The following is a 14,248-nucleotide window of genomic DNA, read 5'->3' as shown; positions in this document are numbered from 1 at the left end:
TGTTTTCTGTCTTTCATTTTAGCATAACTCATTTCTCAACATACCTCATATAGTTAGCAATTCAGCCACACTGAGTTTCTTCCAATCCCTTGAAACTGGTAGTTTCCTCCTGGGTTTGGGCATGTTGTTTCCAATGTTTAGAATACTCTTCCCTATACACCCTGCTTTGAAAGTTATTCCTATTCATTCTGTAGGTCTCTTTTAAATCACTTCACTGACTGTAAAACTTCATCTGATCTTCTTTCTATGTATTTCTGCAGCACACCCCACTTTCCTTTATCATCTTTAGTATCATTATGTCTCCCACTAGGTTGTAACCTCTTATGTGACAAGAGGTATGCCCATTTTATTCATTCTTGTCTGCCTCAGGCCACATCAAACTTGGCACTTGTTAAGCACTCAACCTTGCTTCCTACTTCATAGAGACATAATTCTCTCAATTTCTCAATGCTTTACCTATAAAAATTCACATCTGTAGTAACCCTTTGTCATTTTCTTCATTCTCAGAAAACCAATTGTCCTTTTTGCTTTGCAGTTTAGGCCAACAATGTGTATCCTTTTGTTGTTGTTGTTGTTATTTTATTTTATTATGTTATGTTAACCACCATACATTACGTCATTAGTTTTTGATGTAGTGTTCCATGCTTCATTGTTTGTGTTCCATTCAGTACGTGCCCTCTTTAATACCCATCACCAGGCTAACCCATCCCCCCACGACCCTCCCCTCTAGAACCCTCAGTTTGTTTCTCAGAGTCCATAGTCTCTCATGGTTCATCTCCCCCTCCGATTTCCCCCCCTTCATTTTTCCCTTCCTGCTATCTTCTTTTTCTTCTTCTTCTTCTTTGTTTTTTTTAACATATAATGTATTATTTGTTTCAGAGGTACAGGTCTGTGATTCAACAGTCTTACACAATTCACAGCACTCACCATAGCACCATGTGTACTCTTATTCTGCTATGCTTCTCACTGAACACTGGCTATTCACTTAACCCCAAGGATTTTAAACGTTTTCCTTTTTAGTAGATTCTATACTACAGAGTATAAACTGTTCAAATTCTCTTGCTTACTAAAAATATCTGGCCTTAAGCCTCTATCTTCACTGAAGTACTGTCCTCTTTCTTTTCCTTCACCACAGAGAGCTCCAACAAAGTTTCTAAAATGGTTGCCTCCACGTTTCCTTACCTTCTACTTAGTTCTAGAGGAGAATAAATTTACTAAAACAAGCTTCACCATTTCTCCACTGATTAGAAATAATTTGATGCCTTTGCATTACCTCCAAGAAAACCATCATTTGTAGTAGAACATAAAAACCCTCCACATCTTATTGCTGCCTCATTACTACCATCTTTTACCTGTGGTTCCTTAGAGAAACCAGAATTCCCAATGAGTCACTTGAATCAGAATAATTTCCTAGTGGCTTTATTGTTTCCTCCTATGTAGCCCCTGGACTGGGTTGAAGAATGTTTTCCCCAAAACTCTCTTCTACACTGAACCTTGGAATGTGACCTTATTCAGAAACAGGATCTTTGCAGATATAATATAGTTAAGATGAGGTGCTACTTGATTAAGGTAAATCCTAACACAAGACTGGTTTAGAAGGGGCAAATTTGAACACAGAGACATAAACAGAGGGCACCCATAGTGAAGGCATAAAAGAGAATGCCATGCAAAGACAGAGGCAGAGATTAGATTGGATTTACAAGTCAAGAAAGGCCAAAGATTGCAGGCAACTACCCAATAGTAGGAAGAGGCAAGGGAGGATATTCCCCTAGAACCTTCAGAGATGGTACACTCCTGCTGATGCCTTGATTTCAAACTTCTAGCCTCCAGAACCATGAGCATCTAAGTTCATGCTGTTCTAAGCCCTGGGAAACTAATAAACTAGATTCAGGGCAATATATCTTGATAGCTGTTGGCAAACACAAGTCAAAATCTCACTAGGTGATCATTTATAAATTTTAGTTTTTTTAAGTATATGAAATCTAGTTGAACCATTTTCTCCATAGTATTAGAAAGTCTTCTTTATTGTTATATTATCTAAATCACAGAACATTAAAAATTGCACTTGGAATTGCCCTTAGTCAATCAAGGTTTAGCAGTTGTAATCAAATCAATCAAGAATAATTGGGTAACCAATTGAGAACTATCCTCTTTTGTAAATGAGGCTTCGAGTAAAGGTTTTTATCTTTTTGTTTTTTTGTTTTATATTGAACTGGTTTCAGGGAAATCTTAGGAAATGGTGTCTTTATTTTTTTTAAGATTTATTTATTTATTTTAGGGAGAGAGAGAGAGAGAGAGTAGGGAGGGAGGGGAGAGAGAGAGAGAGAGAATACTCAAGCAAACTCCCCACTGAGCAGGGAGCCCAACATGGGCCTTGATCTAATGACCCCAAGATCATGACCTGAGATGAAATCAAGAGTCAGACACTCAACTGACTGAGCCACCCAGGCACCCCAAGAAATGAGGTCTTAAACGACAACACAAGATAATCTCCATTGTTGCTGGTGCTCTTTTTCAGTCACTCTTGGCAAGAAGCTTGCCACATAATTTAGAAGTATTAACAAGGAGATGGCTAGATAGTGTGTTAAAGAATTTCCTCAGTCAAGAGAGTCCATATTTTCCAAATCAGTGATGATACTTGTTTCATTTGCTGCTGAACCTCAGGAACCAGCTGAGATTTACACATTCATTTCACTTACACAGTCTTTTGGGAGGGCCAATGGATCTGTTTAGCTTTGATGTCATGGCTATGTAATTTCTCTGCTAGTAGATATTCCTGTATCTGTCACTTTTGAATAAAAGCATGTGCATTTTTACATGCACACACACACACAAACACATTGTAGCTCATAAATCAAAGAGGATCACCCAGCCAATCATTTTGTTGTATCTAAATCTGTGAAGACTGTGAGTTACTTTATTTGCATTCAGAAGGGAAGACAGAAAATTCCCAGTGAAATAAAAATGCTTAGTTTTGCTGGTTCAATAAAGCAGAAAAATGAGGCAAGACACTGATTTTCTTTTCTTTTACAATATTTGCACTTCTGAAGTTTAGTGGATTTTTGTGGGGGAAAAAAATCTCAGTGATATTTTGGTTTGGAGACTCAAAGCTAAAAAACATGAAAACTTGGTGAGAATGGGAAGACTACCTGACAGAGTAAAAAGGTCACCATTCATGCTTCATCCTCTTTTACAAACAGAAACCTCTGGAGTGCACTTTAGGAAAATCCTGTCAGAAGAAACAGCGCCAGGAGCAACCCTTGATCAGAGCTATAACTGTAATCATAATAATTGCACTACTAAAACTAATGAAAAATTATATTGGAATTCATCCTTGAAATATTCATGGCAAAATACCTATTCTTTCCATGCTGTTAGTCATTAGTCTCCAAAAAAGTATTGTGGGAGTAAATGTCAGCTTAACTCCTTATTCATTTAATGTATCTGCTAAGTTAATAGATAGAATAAAAAAAAAAATCCAGACACAGCAATTACATAGATGGGCAAATGAGAGCGAAAACAAGTCTGTCTGATGAAGAGATATTTCAGGGAATACGTCATTCTAATGCAAATGTTACATTCTCTTGATGTTTTGTTTAAAGAAGAAACTGCTTTATTGCTGTTGCCAATGAAAGGCAAGTATTGTTGGTATGCTGGACATCTTGAGCTCCCAAGTTCATTTCCATTTTGAAGCATACTCCTCCAGGGAACAGGTAATAAATCTGACTCTCCACCTGGATCCATGAAGAAGACAATGCTTCAGCTCATGAACAGTACATGTTAGTCCAGGCATATCTGTGAGAAGGTGATGACTTTTGTCATCATCTTCCTTGCACTGGTCCTAAAATGGGTGAAATATCCACCAGTTATTTTTCAGAGTATTCTACTAAAAGATATTGAGTATTATTTATCATTACAAACAAGTATTCCCCTAGAAGTAAAACTAACTCTTTATTATTTTTTGATCTATTTATATTCTATATTCCACTGTGTCTTTTGGAAATTCATATTCTCTTTTCTACAAAATGCCTTTCATTTTCCATCTAATTTTTTTAAAATAGTCCATACCCCTTGAATAATGTTCAAAAAATGAGATCTCCTCTAGTTACAGTGTGTGTTCTTGCATTTACTTCTTTGATCTTCTTCAAATAAGGGAAAGATCAATTACCAGAGCTGTAAACTACTTTTCTCACTGGCTTATCTCTTTTTTATTCCACTTGATACTGAAGCTCCAGGAAATGCACTACTCAGGAAGCTCAACACTTAGCTCAGATTTCTTCATAATCCCCATTCTACATCATCATCTTATAGGATTTGTATTGAAGATCAATATGAGTTCTCAGCCTTACAGTTGTCTGATCCTCAATTAGTTTATTTGGAAAAAATTTAACATTGTCTATGTGTCAGGCATTGTGATAAGCTGTTTAGAAGAAAGGCAAGTAAAAAATGTGGTAACTTTCTCAAGACTATCCCAAGGTAGAAGGTATAGGAGTTATTCCTCCTATCACACAGTTGTCCTTCCCATTTCAGAGCACACAGACCTGGTTTACAGCAGTCAGCACCTGCATTTATTTTCCTGAGGGCCTTCTATTACAGCAAGATCACTCTCTACCTTGCCCAAAGTGTGCTAGACGTGGCAAAGATGGTTTCTTGAAGCAGCACTCAGTCAATGACTGGTAGGAGTGAGTGTATCGATATGCTGGCTCCCTTTTCTTTTGGGTGGGATAATTCTGTGAGTCAGGTTCACTTTCTCCCATAACTCCTCAGTGGGAATAAGATCTTGTGGCTTCTAGTGATAAGTTGTTTTAAAACAGCCATTTCATTGGCAGTTTTCCCTTCATTTTGTCACTTCCCGTCTTAGTTGAGGCTCCTCCAGAAGAAGAAGTGATACAAATACCAAACAGAAGTCATTTATTTGGGAGGCACAAGGAACATGGGTGGAGGAATGGAGAAGTGATACAAGGAAGGAACCAATCCCTTCAATGTGCATTACGAAGCTAGGGTTAACAACATGTGGTGGCTTAATTCTGGGGGAAAAGGAAAGTGCTTGCCTCACAGTTGTGCCTACCACAGGAAGGGAGACCTGGGATTATATACTAACTCCCATAAATTATTGATTGAGGGCTCTGGGATTCATTTAGTTCCCTGATACTTCCACCCTGTCAAATGCACCAGCAGTGGTCTACACATTGGGGAAAGCCCTTACTCATGGAGATGCACATACTGGTTTTAAGGAAGGATAATGAGCACGTTGAAATGAAATGGTTTGAGGATACTGGGTAGGATACTGACAATGTTTGCTACTCTTCGCCAATGTTTCCTAAGATCACTTCTAACAAATTACTGCACTAGAATTTCTATCTCAAGAGTTTCTCTTGGAGGATCTCATACTAAGATAACCATGTTTACTTGTGAAGACAGATAAGTTGCCATAACCTGATAAATACTAAAATAAAGGTAAAAACAACATGCTTTGCAGGGAAAGGCAAGGAAGGCAAGAATCAGGAAATGTTTCTTTAAGAAGATAAAGACTGAGATAAAAAATTTTAGAACCAGTAGAAGTAGGTAAGTGAAGTAAGAAAGAAAGAAGCAGGTACCAAGAAAATTTACTCAAGAAGTCAGAGAGCACCAAGGGCAAGGCCATGGGAGTGTCTGGCTGAATGCAGGCAATGAGGTTGTGCATTTGCTCGTAAAGATTTAAAACAATAATAATGCCAGTTAAAAATTAGTCCAATTTTTTATTATCATGTGCATCCTCAATTCTTAAAAATATCAGTGATAATATATTTTACCTATGATATCAACTATTTTGCATTTACATAATACATATGTATGCATCATATATGTACATTTTTATATATTTGTTAATAAACATACTTTATCAGCACTTTGAAGAACTCAAAGTTATCTAATTCTCAGGTGCATCTGTTTGTTTCAAGAGTTTATAATAGGGGCGCCTGGGTGGCTCAGTTGGTTAAACATCTGCCTTCAGCTCAGGTCATGATCCCAGGATCCTGGGATCAACTCCTGCGTCTGGCTGCCTGCTCAGCAGGGAGTTTACTTTTCCCTCTCCCTCTGCCCCTCCCCTCCACTCATGCTCTCTCTCTCCCCCTCTCTGTTCAAGTAAATAAATAAAATCTTTTTAAAAAATAGTTTATAATAGGTCAGATTGATCTGCTCTTTTCTCGTTCAATTTATGTTTTTAACCCAGATAATGCCGTGTATTCCTGCATTTAAACAGCAGATTTGAAATAAGAAATGATAGCCCAGAGATTGTATCATGAAGAAACAGTAACTGAGTTATTTCAATTCTGTCATTTGAAAATACTAGAAGAAATGACAGGAATACTATTCTTATATTGTCAGTAAACATAAATGGCTAAAGTTTGAATTAACTTGTTTATATCATATATTGGACACCATAGCAAATAATATTTGCAATGTTTGTTTTCAGCCTTTTGGGTTTTTTAAATGGAGTGGGAGAAGCAGAAAAAGAAAATCTTTGGAAATTTTTAACAAATATATTAAACATTCTGGGTAATTTTTCTGAGAAAGAAAATAAGTGGAAATATTTTGACTGCAGAGCTATTTGAAGATTTTAAAATTCTCTGGCAACCACTACTTTGTTTTCTGTATTTAAGAGTCTATTTTTGTTTGTTGGTTGGTTTGTTCACTTGTTTTGGTTTTTAGATTACACATATAAGTGAAATCATACGGTATATGCTTTCTCTGACTTATTTCACTTAGCATAACACACTCTAGGTCCATTCATGTTGTCACAAATGATGAGATCTCATTCTTTTTTTTGTGGCCAATTATATTCTATTGTCACACATACACACACACACACACATATCCTCTCTACCCATTCATCTATCAATAGACACATGAGTTGCTTCCATATCTTGGCTATTGTGAATAATACTGGAATAAACATAGAGGTGTATATATCTTTTTGAATTAGGGTTTTCATTTTCTTCAGGTAAATGTCCAGTAGTGGAATTACTGGATCATCTGGTATTTCTATTATTAATTTTTTGAGGAACTTCCATACTGTTTTCCACAATAGTTGCACTAATTTACATTCCCACCAGCAGTTCACAAGTGTTCCTTCTGCTCCACATCTTCACCAACACTTGTTATGTCTTGTCTTTGATACTAGCCATTCTGACAGGTGAGGAGATATCTCATTATGGTTTTGATTTTCATTTCACTATTTTTTAGTGATGTTCAGCATTTTTTCATGTGTCTGTTGGCCATCTGTATGTCTTCTTTGGAGATGAACGCTTTGTAAAATTTGCTAATAAAAACATCTGAGTTGGGAAATTTCTTAATTAGAAGGTTTTTTAGTATAAATTTAATTTCATTAGTAGTTATACATTTCTTATAGTTATTTCATCTAGGATGATTTTGAAGTTTGTAGTTTTTAAGGAATTGGACAATTTCATTGTCTTTCAGAAATTATGTGCGTGGAGTTTGTAAAATTCCCTCATTCTATGTTTGATGTCTGGGGAAACAAAGGTCTGTAGTGATATCACCTATTTTGATCCTGACGTTGGTAATTTGTATCTTTTCCCTTTCTTTTATTATCAATATGGATAGAAGTTTACAAATTTTATTGAACTCTTCAAAGAAGCAGATTTTCAATTCAATGTTTTTCTCTATTGTTTTATATTTTCAATTTCATATATTACTTTTTTTATTATTTCCTTCAGTCTCTTGTGTTATGCTCTTTTTTTGTAGTTTCTTAAGGTAGAATCTTAGATTATTGCTTTGAGAGCTTCTGCTATAAACATTTAACGCAATAAATTCTCCCTTTGATCTGATTTAACAGCATCTTACAAGTTTTGATATGTCATATTTTTATGTTGTATCAATTTTAAAAAAATTTAATTTTCCTTCAATTTCCTCATTGACCCATATGTTACTTATTTCCAAGTGTTTGATTTTCCTATTATGACTCATTGATTTCTAGTTTAACTCCACTACATCATAAAATATATTTTGTATAATTACAAATCTTTTGAATGTGTTAAGGTGTGTGTTATTACCCAGGATATTGTCTGTCTTTGAGAATGTTCCATATACACTTGAAAGAATGGATGTTCTGTTGTTAATAAATGGAGTACTCTGTAAATGTCAGCTAGATACCCTTGGTTGATTGTATTATTCAGGTCTTCCACAACTTTGCTGATTTGCTGTCTATTAGTTCTATTTATTACTGAGAGAAATTCTTGACATCGCCAAATATAATTCTGGATTTGTCTCTTCCTCCTTTCAGTTTGTCAGTTTTTGCTTCAGTTCTTTTGAAGCTCTATTTTTAGGAGCTGTTAGTTTTCCATTGCTGCCATAACATTTTACCAAGAACTTAGTGAATTAAAGCAACAGAATTATTCCCATAATTCTGTAGATTAGCCTGGCTTGGCTGGTTTCTATGATCCAGGTTTTACAAGGCCAAATCAAAGTATCAGCCAGCTGGGGTCTTATTGGACCCCAAAATTCCTCTGGGAGGAATCTACTTCCACACTCAATTATGATGTTGACAGAATTCAGTCTCTTCTAGCTGTAGAATGGTGGTCCCTATTTCCTTGCTAGCTGTTATGCTGGGAATGCCCTTAGGTATGAGAGGCCTCTTTCCAGTTCTCGCACATGGTCCTCTTCATCTCAGGGCCTGCAATATCAGATAAAATTCTTCTTGTGATTGGACTATCTCTGACTGTGTCTTCTGTCATATCTCTTGACTCCAGTCAGAGAAAGTTTTCTTCTTTTATGGGTTCACGTGATTAGATTGAATCAACCTGAAAGATTCAGGATAATTTTTCTATCTAAAGGTCCATAACCCTAATTGCATCTGCAAAATCCTTTTCACCATGTAATGTAATATATTTACAGAATTGAGGGATTTGCGTGTGATACCTTTGGGTGTGTCTGCTCACCACAATTGCATATTGATGTATGATAATTACATCTTTGTGATAAATTGGCCTTTTAATCATTAGGCAAAATGCCTCTTCATTCCTTGTAATTATTTTTTATGTTATATTAATCACCATACATTACATCATTAGTTTTTGATGTAGTGTTCTATGATTCATTGTTTGCGTATAACACCCAGTGCTCCATGCAGAAAGTGCCCTCTTTAATACCCATCACCAGGTTAACTCATCCCCCAACCCCCTCCCCTCTAGAACCCTCAGTTTGTTTTTCATAGTCCATAGTCTCTCATGGTTCGTCTCCCCCTCCAATTTCCCCCCCTTCATTCTTCCCCTCCTGCTATCTTCTTCCTTTTTCTTTTTAACATATAATGTATTATTTGTTTCAGAAGTACAGGTCTGTGATTCAACAGTCTTACACAATTCACAGTGCTTACCATAGCACACACCCTCCCCAATGTCTATCACACCATCCTTCCCACCCCCCATCACTCCAGCAACCCTCAGTTTGTCACCTGAGATTAGGAATTCCTCATATCAGTGAGATCATATGATACATGTCTTTCTCTGATTGACTTATTTCACTCAGCATAATACCCTCCAGTTCCATCCACGTCGTGGCAAATGGCAATATTTCATTCTTTTGGTTGCCTGCATAATATTTCATTGTGTATATATGCCACATCTTTATCCATTCATCTGTCAATGAACATCTTGGCTCTTTCCAGTTTGGCTATTGTGGACATTGCTGCTATAAACATTGAGGTGCATGTACCCCTTCAGATCACTACATTTGTGTCTTTGGGGTAAATACCCAGTAGTGCAATTGCTGGATTGTATGGTAGCTCTATTTTCAACTTTTTGAGGAACCTCCATACTGTTATCCAGAGTGGCTGCACCAGCTTGCATTCCCACCAACAGTATAGGAGGGTTCCCCTTTCTCCACATCCTCGCCAACATCTGTTGGTTCCTGACTTGTTAATTTTAGCCATTCTGACTGGTGTGAGTGATATTTCATTGAGGTTTTGATTTGGATTTCCCTGATGCTGAGCACTTTTTCATGTGTCTGTTGGCCAGTTGGATGTCTTCTCTGGAAAAATATCTGTTCATGTCTTCTGCCCATTTCTTGATTGGATTATTTGTTCTTTGGGTGTTGAGTTTGATAAGTTCTTTATAGATTTTGGGTACTAGCCCTTTATCTGATATGTCATTTGCAAATATCTTCTCCCATTCTGTCGGTTGTCTTTTGGTTTTGTTGACTGTTTCCTTTGCTGTGCAAAAGCTTTTTATCTTGATGAAGTCCCAATAGTTCATTTTTGCCCTTGCTTCCCTTACCTTTGGCGATGTTTCTAGGAAGAAGTTGCCATGGCTGAGGTTGAAGAGGTTGCTGCCTGTGTTCTCCTTTAGGATTTTGATGGACTCTGTCTCACATTGAGGTCTTTCAACAATTTTGAGTCTATTTTTATGTGTAAGGAAATGGTCCAGTTTCATTCTTCTCCATGTGGCTGTCCAATTTTCCCAACACCATCTGTTGAAGAGACTGTCTTTATTCCATTGGACATTCTTTCCTACTTTGTCGAAGATTAGTTGACCATAGAGTTGAGGGTCCATTTCTGGGCTCCCTATTCTGTTCCATTGATCTATGTGTCTGTTTTTGTGCCAGTACCAGATTGTCTTGACAATCTGATGACAGCTTTGTAATAGAGCTTGAGGTCTGGAATTGTGATGCCACCATCTTTGCTTTTTTTTTTTTTTTTTCAACATTCCTCTATTTGGGGTATTTTCTGGTTCCATACAAATTTTAGGATTATTCGTTCCATTTCTTTGAAAAAAGTAGATGGTATCTTGATGGGGATTGCACTGAATGTGTAGATTGCTCTAGATAGCATTGACAGCTTCACAATATTTGTTCTTCCAATCCACGAGCATGAAACTTTTTCCATTTATTTGTGTCTTCCTCAATTTCTTTCATGAGTATTTTATAGTTTTATGAGTACAGATCATTTGCCTCTTTGGTTAGATTTATTTCTAGGTATCTTATGGTTTGGGGTGCAATTGTAAATGGTATCGACTCCTTAATTGCTCTTTCTTCTGTCTTGTTGTTGGTGTATAGGAATACCACTGATTTCTGTGCATTGATTTTATATCCTGCCACTTTACTGAATTCCTGTATGAGTTGTAGCAGTTTTGGGGTGGAGTCTTTTGGGTTTTCCACCTAAAGTATCATGTCATCTGCAAAGAGTGAGAGTTTGACTTCTTTTTTGCCAATTTGGATGCCTTTTATTTCTTTTTGTTGTCTGATTGCTGTGGCTAGGACTTCTAATACTATGTTGAATAATGTGGTGATAGTGGACATCCCTGCCGTGTTCCTGACCTTAGGGTAAAGCTCTCAGTTTTTCCCCATTCAGAATATATTCACTGTGGGTTTTTCATAGATGGCTTTTATGATATTGAGGTATGTACCCTCTATCCCTATACTCTGAAGAGTTTTGATTAAGAAAGGATGCTGTACTTTGTCAAATGCTTTTTCTGCATCTATTGAGGGGATCATATGGTTCTTGTTCTTTCTTTTATTAATGTATTGAATCACATTGATTGATTTGCAGATGTTGAACCAACCTTGCAGCCCAGGGATAAATCCCACTTGGACATGGTGAATAATCCTTTTAATGTACCGTTGGATCCTATTGGCTAGTATTTTGGTGAGAATTTTTGCATCCATGTTCATCAAGGATATTGGTCTGTAATTCTCCTGTTGATGGGGTCTTTGTCTGGTTTTGGGATCAAGGTAATGGTGGCCTCATAAAACGAGATTGGAAGTTTTCCTCTCATTTCTATTTTTTGGAACAGTTTCAGAAGAATAGGTATTAATTCTTCTTTAAATGTTTGGTAGAATTCCCCTGGGAAGCCATCTGGCCCTGAGCTTTTGTTTGTTGGGAGATTTTTGATGACTGCTTCAATTTCCTTTATGGTTATAGGTCTGTTCAGGTTTTCTATTTTGTCCTGGTTCAGTTTTGGTAGGTGATACATCTCTAGGAATGCATCCATTTTTTCCAGATTATCTAATTTGCTGGCGTATAGTTGCTCATAATATGTTCTTACAATTATTTGTATTTCTTTGGTGTTGGTTGTGATCTCTCCGCTTTCATTCATGATTTTATTTATTTGGGTCATTTGTCTTTTCTTTTTGAAAAGTCTGGCCAGGGGTTTATCAATCTTATTAATTCTTTCAAAGAACCAGCTCCTAGTTTCATTGATCTGTTCTACTGTTCTTTTGGTTTCTATCTCATTGATTTCTGCTCTGATCTTTATTATTTCTCTTCTCCTGCTGGGTTTAGGCTTTATTTGCTGTTCTTTCTCCAGCTCCTTTAGGTGTAGGGTTAGGTTGTGTACTTGAGACCTTTCTTGTTTCTTGAGAAAGGTTTGTATTGCTATATACTTTCCTCTTAGGACTGCCTTTGCTGCATCCCAAAGATTTTGAACAGTTGTATTTTCATTTTCATTTGTTTCCATGAATTTTTTAACTTCTTTCATTTTCTGATTGACCCCTTCATTCTTTAGTAAGATGCTCTTTAGCCTTCATGTACTTGAGTTCTTTCTGACTTTCCTCTTGTGATTGAGTTCTAGCTTCAAAGCATTGTGGTTTGAAAATATGCAGGGAATGATCCCAATCTTTTGGTATCAGTTGAGACCTGATTTGTGACCTAGGATGTGATCTATTCTGGAGAATGTTCCATGGGCACTAGAGAAGAATGTATGTTCTGTTGCTTTGGGATGGGATGTTCTGAATGTATCTGTGAAGTCCATTTGGTCCAGTGTGTCATTTAAAGTCTTTATTTCTTTGTTGATCTTTTGCTTAGATGATCTGTCCATTTCAGTGAGGGGGTGTTAAAGTCCCCTATTATTATTGTATTGTTGTTGATGTGTTTCTTTGCTTTTGTTATTAATTGGCTTATATAAGTGGCTGCTCCCATGTTAGGGGCATAGATATTTACAATTGTTAGATCGTCTTGTTGGATAGACCCTTTAAGTAGGATATAGTGTCCTTCCTCATCTCTTATTACAGTCTTTGGTTTAAAATCTAATTTGTCTGATATAAGGATTGCCACCCCAGCTTTCTTTTGGTGTCCATTAGCATGGTAAATGGTTTTCCACCCCCTCACTTTCTATCTGGAGATGTCTTTGGTTCTAAAATGAGTCTCTCACAGACAGCATATCGATGGGTCTTGTTTTTTTATCCAATCTGATACCCTGTGTCTTTTGATTGGGGCACTTAGCCCATTTACATTCAGGATAACTATTGAAAGATATGAATTTAGTGCCATTGTATTGCCTGTTAGATGACTGTTACTGTATATTGTCTGTGTTCCTTTCTGGTCTATGTTGCTTTTAGGCTCTCTCTTTGCTTAGAGGACCCCTTTCAATATTTCTTGTAGGGCTGGTTTCGTGTTTGCAAATTCCTTTAGTTTTTGTTTGTCCTGGAAGCTTTTTATCTCTCCTTCTATTTTCAATGACAGCCTAGCTGGATAGAGTATTCTTGGCTGCATATTTTTCTCATTTAGTGCTCTGAATATATCCTGCCAGTCCTTTCTGGCCTGCCAGGTCTCTGTGGATAGGTCTGTTGCCAATCTAATGTTTCTACCATTGTAGCTTACATATCTCTTCTCCCGAGCTGCTTTCAGGATTTTCTCTTTGTCTCTGAGACTCGTAAGTTTTACTATTAGATGTCAGGGTATTGACCTATTTTTATTGATTTTGAAGGGGGTTCTCTGTGCTTCCTGGATTTTGATGCCTGTTTCCTTCCCTAAATTAGGGAAGTTCTCTGCTATACTTTGCTCCAATATACCTTCTGCCCCTCTCTCTCTTTCTTCTTCTTCTGGGATCCCAATTATTCGAATGTTGTTTCATCTTATGGTATCACTTATATTTTGAATTCTGCCCTCATGATCCAGTAGTTGTTTATCTCTCTTTTTCTCAGCTTCTTTATTTTCCATCATTTGGTCTTCTATATCACTGATTCTCTTTTCTGCCTCATTTATCCTAGCAGTTAGCACCACCATTTTTGATTGCACCTCATTAATAGCCTTTTTTATTTCAACTTGGTTAGATTTTAGTTCTTTTATTTCTCCAGAAAGGGTTTCTCTAATAACTTCCATGCTTTTTTCAAGCCCAACTAGTATCTTTAAAATCATCATTCTGAACTCTAGTTCTAACATCTTACTAATGTCCATATTGATTAGGTCCCTGGCAGGGGTGCTGCCACTGTTCTTTTTTTTTTTGAGGTGATTTTTTCCATCTTGTCATTTTGTCCAGAG

This window comes from Mirounga angustirostris, unplaced genomic scaffold (assembly GCF_029215605.1).
Source record: "Mirounga angustirostris isolate CCGP_5_RB_7025 unplaced genomic scaffold, mMirAng1.0.hap1 SCAF_8, whole genome shotgun sequence".
Lineage (NCBI taxonomy): Eukaryota > Metazoa > Chordata > Mammalia > Carnivora > Phocidae > Mirounga > Mirounga angustirostris.
The sequence above is the reverse complement of the archived record's forward strand: the minus strand, read 5'-3'. Positions refer to the sequence as shown.